This window comes from Amphiprion ocellaris, chromosome 12 (assembly GCF_022539595.1).
Source record: "Amphiprion ocellaris isolate individual 3 ecotype Okinawa chromosome 12, ASM2253959v1, whole genome shotgun sequence".
NCBI lineage: Eukaryota > Metazoa > Chordata > Actinopteri > Pomacentridae > Amphiprion > Amphiprion ocellaris.
In genome coordinates this window covers 21,182,190-21,190,383 of record NC_072777.1, presented here as the reverse complement: position 1 = coordinate 21,190,383, position 8,194 = coordinate 21,182,190, and the positions used below count along the sequence as shown (strand labels likewise).

Below are 8,194 nucleotides of genomic sequence, written 5' to 3'. Positions count from 1 at the left end.
TCCAATGAAACAGCAGCCCGGGAGGGAACTGAATGTTGGACGTTGAAACTTCCATGTTGTTGGTTGTCTATGTGTGTTAATTGAGTCCCAGCATCTCTTGATGGGCTCTGAGGGATGCTGGCAGCAAAAAATTCATGGTCCAGAACCTGTTGAGCATTGATCCGGTTGGACACATCAAGGGTCAGCATGCTTTTGATCAAGCTAATGAACATCTTCTGATCCCTGTGGTGGTCAGCGTCCTGCTTCATGTTTTGCTCTATTTCATCCAGAGATTTGAGTGTGACACTCCTGGTCTCGGACGCACAGAATCCATGTTCATGATAAACATCCTCTGGAGTCTTGAATGTCCAGCGTGAGCCGCTGTTGTCTTGGGGATAGAAATAATCACTAGTGTACCACCCATTGTCCAGGAGGTCATCTGGTGGCTGGCCTTGGGTTTCTACGATATATCTGAGCATATCGTAATGCGTATCGCCCGGGTACAGCCAGCACCCCATGGCCAGCTCTGCCATCACTTGACCCAGAGCCCAAATATCAATGGACTCATCGAAGGGTGCTCCCAGTAACATTTCTGGAGCACAGTAAAAGAGTGTCCCTATACAGTCACCTTGGTGTAGTGCTGACACTGGACGTGCCAGGCCAAAGTCAATAAGTTTGACTTTCAATTGTTGATGACTGCGGTCAACCATGATGTTATCAGGTTTTAAGTCCATGTGTGTGATACCAATGGAGTGCAGGCTGGCGAGAGCTGTGGCCAGCTGATATAATATCGGCTTCAGCTCTCCAACGGTAAAGCCCCTGTCCTGCTCCTTCATGTAATCGCGGAGGCTCATATCAAGTAGCTCAAAGGTGATGCAGATATTTTCTTTGTCAAAGAAAAATCCGTCCCATTGGACGACGTTGCAGATGTCACGATCCAGACACCGCATCCGCTTCAGGACGGCAATTTCACTGATGGCCTGTTGCAGAACGCCTTCCTGGCCCTTGTTGACTTTGACGGCAACTGACTTCTGGGTCTCTGTATTGCGGCATTTTGCCACAACACCAAAGCTGCCTTCACCAAGAATTTCTTCCACCAGGTGGCAAGTGCCAAGTGTGTTTCCTTTTCTAATACTGAGGTTTTTAGCCATGTCGATGGATGGTATTCCAAAGGATTGTTGATGGGTGAATTTACTGAAGAATCTTTCTTTCTGCGCTGGTAGATGCTCTTGTTTTCAGCTTGCTTGTGGTTGCAAAGTCCTCTCACAGTGTGGCTAGATTGTCTGAGTTCTCTCTCATTTATACACTGTTGAGGGTGGCATCATCAATGACGTCATAATATTTCACGGGCTGATTGACTGTGACCTCACGTTCGGCCTTGCCTTTGATGTGGTTAGTATGCAACCAATGGAGACACAAGCTCCGCCCACATTCCACCAACGGCTGAAAAGTTTAATAGAAAATAAAGGGCTTCAAAACTCAACACTGAACTTCCTCTGGTCTACAGCAATACACCCAATAAGTCTGCAGTATAATGTAGAATAATTTTAATAAAATAATTATTCGCTTATTGACTTCGATAAGCGGCCAGTGCTTCATGTGGCTTACCGGTAGGGTCGTATGTCCTTCCTCGGACTGTTTCGGTCCGTGCGCCCGTTGAAGGTCACAGACACACAGGCAGTGAAACGTTGTTGTGCTTGTCATGGCGGCTGTTGCCATTTCTGCCTGAGTCTAGAGAGATCTGACGCCGTTTCTCCGCTAGTAGTTGACATTTTACGCCGACACTTTGGTGAGTTCAGTACAAGCGTGAGGCAGCTAGCGGTTATGCTAAACTGTTGTATTGTTTACCGAGTTGACTTGTGCTGAGTATATTAGCAAGCTAGCAGCGTTAGCCGAACGGCTAATCCACGTTTACTCGTGCTAATTGCGTTAGCCGACTAACAGACTGTTCTGAGTTGATAAAAATGCGAGACATACATGTCCTGTATACTGGTGTATTTGTAAGACTGTTTTATATTCAGTGTAATGTGAATGTTGTGTTGGTAAACGCTGCTCAAGAGATAATATTAGTGCCTTATATGATCAGCACCACATTGTATTAGCTCCGTGAAACTAATAGATTGGATGCTGGTTTGTAATGGATGGTTTGTGTTTTAATCCCTTTTCCTCATAAGCAGTTGTACAACTGAATTACAACTGACCAGTATGCTAATTTCTTTTCAGCTTTATTCTGTGGTCATTAATGTTGACAGGTTCGCTCGAAGCTTAAATGTAGTTTGACTGTGAAAATCTCGAAACACAGGAATTTTCTTCAGGCCTTCCAGAGAGTCCTAGAAGATTTGAGAACTTTGTATTTATCAGATGGTGAGCCTCAACCCATAGGGAATTGAAGCTCACACAGTTCTGTGGTCAGGATTTTCACATGCCCAACTGCTAACAGATCAACCAGGTGGTTGAGAACAGTGACATTTACAGACCTATTTATGTCTTTTTGCTGAATGTATCCTCTGGGTTTCATTGGGTTGTTAACATATCAAACCCCAGGTATTTTTGCAAAAAGTTTTGTGGCATGTCCATCATCTTTGGTACCCATCTTCTTGGCTTGTGCTGTATTTAAGATCTTCTCATAGTTGTTATTGTTACTGAACCCAATTTCACTAACTTCATATAACCAGTGGCATAGGATGGTGCTCCACTATCGGCCTCTGATTGGGAGAGGAAGCAATAACTTGAGTTAGGTGAGTGGGGAGGTGCTGAATATTTTATGTGGGAGGACAGAGAAGACACAAGGCCTCAGTTGTCATGATTTGTGGTAAGACATTTGTTGGATGTTTAAGGGGTAGCTCGTTCCACAAAAGTTAAGGTGTGCCTTTTTAACAGCTGTATGTCTGTGGATATTGCAGTGTGGCCACACAACTTTTATGGGGGGTTTGATTTCTTGTTGTGTGTGAGATGTCGGTATAGCAGGTATGCAGGAATGTATTGCAGGTGAACATTTTTTAATCATTCATTTAATTGTTAATTTTGTATCTATTGTTTGTGCTTTTCACAGTGACTGTTCAGAGTTATTTGCTGTAGTTAGCCTGCCCGGCCTTGCAGGGCCTGTAGATGAAAAGATCTGAGGGTGTGCCTTGTGAGAGTGGACTAACTCCTTTTATTCTTGTTTATTTATAGGTCTCCCTCAGGTCCCCCTCATCCCACCTCCCTTGCAATAGACCACAGTAGCAGTTAAATTAAGGCCCAAGAGGCAGACATCCTGCAGCAGACTGAAAATGCAGAAAACCAGTTGCATGAATGAAATGAGAACATGAAGACTGCTCCCTAAAAAAAAATTGAAAGTTCTCAGCTGACCATGTGTCGTGCAATGACAGAAATGTCAAGATGAGGGTGAGGCAGAGGACAAGGACGCAGGAAAGGTGGTCCTGCCTGCATCTACAGTCTGATCATCAGGTGTGTATGACTCTGACTTCTCCCTCTCTCCCCTTTTCCTTTCTCAGTTGTTGTTGAGGAACGCACAACAGCTTAATAACTCATTTTACTCATCAGGCAAGAAAAGACTGGCAGAGCCATGAAGTCATAAAAGTTGTGTTTTTTGCCACTATGGCTAACGCAGTGGCTGCCTGAGCTGGTTAAAGCGACAACAATACAGCTAAATGATCATCATTCACTCGCAACAAGTGGTCGCATGTGTGATCATTTTGATTGCAGTCTTCAGCCCTATCTGTGTTGCCAGTGTGGACATTGATGCAAAGACTTCAGGCTCAGAAGATGACAGACCGTCTATCCAGCCATCACACCGAGAGCTGAAGGGGTGAAAGCGGAGGCCAGTTGTGGACCAGCCTATAAAGACATCGCATTGGGTGAGTCACAGTCAAACTGATGACAGTGTGGTGTTTGCTATTGATTACAGTGAAGCCAAGGTTAATGTGTATAAAAAATGAAGTTCCTACATTTACTAAGTATGTCATCATGACTCACGTCATTTGCACACATACAATGCATACATGGAGCCGACTTTATGACTACAGATACTTCTCACTGCACAGCACGTTTCAGTAGGCCCAGATGAACATTTTGATGAAGCCTGGAAGAAAACATACTTCAGAAGTAATACTTAAATACATTTCTGCCATTTTTTTAAAATTAACACCTCCTCGTGTCAAAGATCTGTAATGTTACATGTATGTCACACTGTTTGTTGATGGTGAATTTATTCACCATGTGTAAAAGTTTCAATCACTCTCCCCAGTGGGAGGTGTACTCTTATGTTTACATGTTTAAATATTATGCATCTCTATTAATGAATGTTGACAGTTGACACTGTGGTTTTTGCAACGTTTGACTGAAAATGACTACAGAGCAAATCTTCGAAAATTACAATGAGCAATGAGAAAGTGACATTTTTTAGACTAACACAGTTACATGGTTACATACCCTTTTCATGAAAAGCAGAGTTTTTGTGCAGTTTTGTGTGCTGCATCTGGTTAACTATCCCTGTTTTATTGGAGTGAGCATGAGAATGCATCATACAGTTTGTGGAGATCTGTTATTTACCACATTTGTCCTGAATTGCTGAAACCAAACACTTTCAATAATCTGCTAGACCTAAAAGTTATATCAGATTACTGTAGTTTGTAAAAATGAGAAAAAAAATGTTTGACATTATGGGCAGAATAATTAAAATGACTGTTGGGTTGTTAATTCACAGATAATATGTGTAATTTTACTGACTTTTCTTAGTTATTCAGCAATAGAAACAGAAAACTACAAGTTTAAATTTTTCCCCAGTGAATATTAGTCAAAATGACAGATAGACTCTGGCATCAACCAAAGCTCTTTCAGGGTGGAGGATGGACAATTTATTGACCTAAAATCTGCTTTGTTTCATTGTGTGTTTTAATGCTGAGACTTTGACAAGTCTAAGAATTTACTGATACACTGACAGCGTTACATCAAAGTTTGGGGTGTGTTCAAGATAGCAGTAATGATGTCTATCACTGTCAGCTGTAATATTAATGTGAGGCAGACTTTGTAGGAGACAGTTCCTGTGATTCCTAAAACAAACTTTCAAAACATACACACGATTCACTTCAGTTGTGTTGATTTCATATCCACAGAAAATGAAGGGAATATTAGAAGAAAGTTGATAGTTGTTAACTTTGTCATCTGACCTGACTGCTCTGACAGAGAGATAAAAAGAACGCTTGCAGCTGAACACTGCCCTGAGTCCTAGCTACCCATGCATCCTGCACATGAGTGCTTTTAGCTGCCCTCTGAGCACCAGGGACGAGGGCCAGATTTCTGGGAGCTAAAACTGGGAAGAGGTAAGTATTTGTGGTATGGTCTCCTCACTACCAGAGTGGGGTCCCAGCTTGCTGGATCCCTCTCCACAACCTGGCTCCTCCATACCTCACTGAACTCCTGCACTGACACACTCTCACCCACACCCTCCACTCTGCTGATGCTGGCCTCCTGTCACCCTCCATCTGGACCAAGTACCAGACCTGGGGACATGGAGCTTTCTCCACTTACCAGAAGCATCAGAGAGTCCTCCTCTCACACTCCCTATTCAAGAAATCCATAAGGACACATCTTTGCAACCCTGCCTACAAGTCATAATCCATTTTCCAGATGCTGCTTCGACGTTAAAAAAAATTTTTTTTGGAATTTTTTTTCTACTTTGTGAAACATCTTTGAGTGTCTTGAAAAGCACTTTGTAAGTATTATATAGGGAAAAAGATGAGTTTCATATATGCTGATTTTATACTTTTCATGCTGTTGGCTGCCTGATTGATACTTTAAAGATACTGTCAGCTGCCAAACATGCTCCCTAAAAAATACTATTGTGTCCTTTTATATTAACCTAGACCAGATTCTGCTGTGTTGTTTTCTTTGTTTTCTTGCAGCACTGATGTTGGATGACTCGAGGACACAAAATAAAAAGACGACTGAAAAGAGGGCCCCGGCAGAAGAGACAAATGAGACACAGCTCCAGAAGTCACATGACGATGAGGGGCTGAGTTTACCAAGTGAATGAGCTATTGTCTGCTTACACAAGTACTTAGTTTACAGCATATAGTTGTCTGTAGAAATATGATTTATGTGAGACTCAATCAACAATGTATCTGTGTGTGTTTTTCCTTCACAGCCCCCTCCTAAACCCCAAACATTTTAAAATAGGAAGTAGGGAAGAGTCCTTAAAGATGAAATAGAAAATGAGACACATCACCCAGATATGAGAAGAAATGATGTAAACTGACCCAGGATCAGCATATTACATGTCTGGCAGCTCAACTAACACCAGATAACTTGATGAAGTAAACTGGATCATGAGATATTTCATGTTAATATTAGCATATGCATTTATCCGGCTAAAATGCAATTATCTCTGAATTAATGAATGTTTTCTCTGTGTTTTTGTTTTCTGTGTAGGTTTGCTTTCTCCAAGACCCTCAACAATCACAAGGATCAGATCAGGACAGGGAGCCAGATGAAGGACAGCCACAGGATAGGAATCCCCATTTCTGAACATGAGATGTGGAAAGAAATGGTGAGACAGCTGGAGGACACCAGTCCATCACAGAGCTACACAAAGAAAGACAACTATTCATGCTCACACTCACACATTTAGAATTCTAGATTTACCTTCCATGCATGTTTGGATTGCAGGAAGAAGTTGGAGCATCTGCAGAGAACCCACCCAGGTCCAGAGAGAACATGAACTCCACACAGACAGAACCAGCAGGTTGGTGCTGTTAGCTGACTGTGCTAATCACTGCATCTGTGTCCATTTTTTTTCATAAAACATTTTAAAATCTTATAGGATGAAGAAACAGTGAGAGGAACCCCAGGATGATCAGAAATGGAAGAATTATGCCAAGATGAGACACTGTTAAAGCTGTGAAAAAAAAATCTATGTTCAGGCAAACTGTGTGACATCCTGATATCTTGAGTTATTACTCCAAATAAAAAGGTGGCTTGAAACTATCAAACCAATATAATATCAAATCTCTCTCTCTGTCTCTCTCTCTCTCTCTCTCTCTCTCTCTCTCTCTCTCTCTCTCTCTCTCTCTCTCTCTCTCTCTCTCTCTCTCTCTCTCTCTCTCTCTCTCTCTCTCTCTCTCTCTCTCTCTCTCTCTCTCTCTCTCTCTCAGAGAGAGAGAGAGAGAGAGAGAGAGAGACACACACACACACACACACACACACACACACACACACACACACACTGTTAAAACTTATATTGTAAAATTCCACCCCAGGTTTTCAGAGCACCCTCACCTTTGCACCATGAGCACATTGTTAATGTGATTCGGCTTCCAAAACATGATCGGAGTTGTCCTTGATTACCTTAGTCTGAGACTGTAGTCTGAAACTAGTGAATCTGAAGTTAAATAACATCTCAGAAAGCAGCTGGATCAGTGTGGATTAATTTAAACCAGATTAGTTTAGTCCTGGTTTTATTTAACATCGTCCACTGACAAGTAAGCACTGGAGTTTACAAGTTTAATCCAAACAAAATCAAACTGCCAAAATTTGCTTAAACAATGGAGCTGATAAAATATGTAAAACTGTTAAGTATTTTTATGTTGGGCTATAATGTAAAACAGTGAAGCTAATTTTCCAAAGTTTTTCTCTCAATGTGTGTGTGTAACACACACATTGAGAGCTGAATTTGTGCAACGATCGTCGGACGGCTAATTTGACTTAATAGCTGCTTTTATCATCTGAATTGTTATAATATACAGCACACTTACCATTCAATCTATTTCTTGTAATGCAACAATAAATAACTTAAATAAGGTTCAACCTGAACTTCATTTAAGTTGAAGTTCAATTCATACATATGAATGATGAATTGTGCTCTAATTTATTTGGCAGTCACTCAGTGGCATTCAGTGATGCATCTCTAATGTGATCTGTGCTGGTTCCTGCTCCCTCCTCTTTTGTGGGTTTTGACAATCAGTGCTAGAAACTTTCAATAAGTGTTAAATAACTGAATAAATGCTACATACATTTAGTTGTGACGGCAATCACGACCTTCTATAAATGAAGAGGGGAATGTGAGAAGACTACCAATGACCTGTTATAGAAACATTTTGGTACTAGGAGAAATAAAATTGGAAGCAAACCAGCACCTGAACTTATTGTTTATATTTTATTTCTTGAAGACGACAGCAACTGAATCTGTTTGCATGTTTGATTAGCTATTTACCAC

At 41.4% G+C, this 8,194-nt stretch overlaps 1 long non-coding RNA gene across 3 annotated transcripts; it reads left to right on the top strand.

Moving 5' to 3' along the window:
• Positions 1–1,643: 1,643 nt before the first annotated feature.
• On the top strand, positions 1,644–6,983 carry LOC111574130 (uncharacterized). 3 transcript variants are annotated; one of them, XR_008603443.1, is made up of 8 exons: positions 1,644–1,768; positions 3,154–3,429; positions 3,688–3,839; positions 5,886–6,008; positions 6,128–6,296; positions 6,412–6,529; positions 6,649–6,724; positions 6,803–6,983. It is a non-coding gene; the product is annotated as an uncharacterized LOC111574130 (long non-coding RNA). The 3 variants fall into 3 exon arrangements; XR_008603442.1 differs by lacking the exon at positions 6,128–6,296; XR_008603444.1 differs by lacking the exon at positions 6,128–6,296 and having other exon boundaries at positions 5,886–6,036.
• The last annotated feature ends 1,211 nt before the right edge of the window (positions 6,984–8,194 follow it).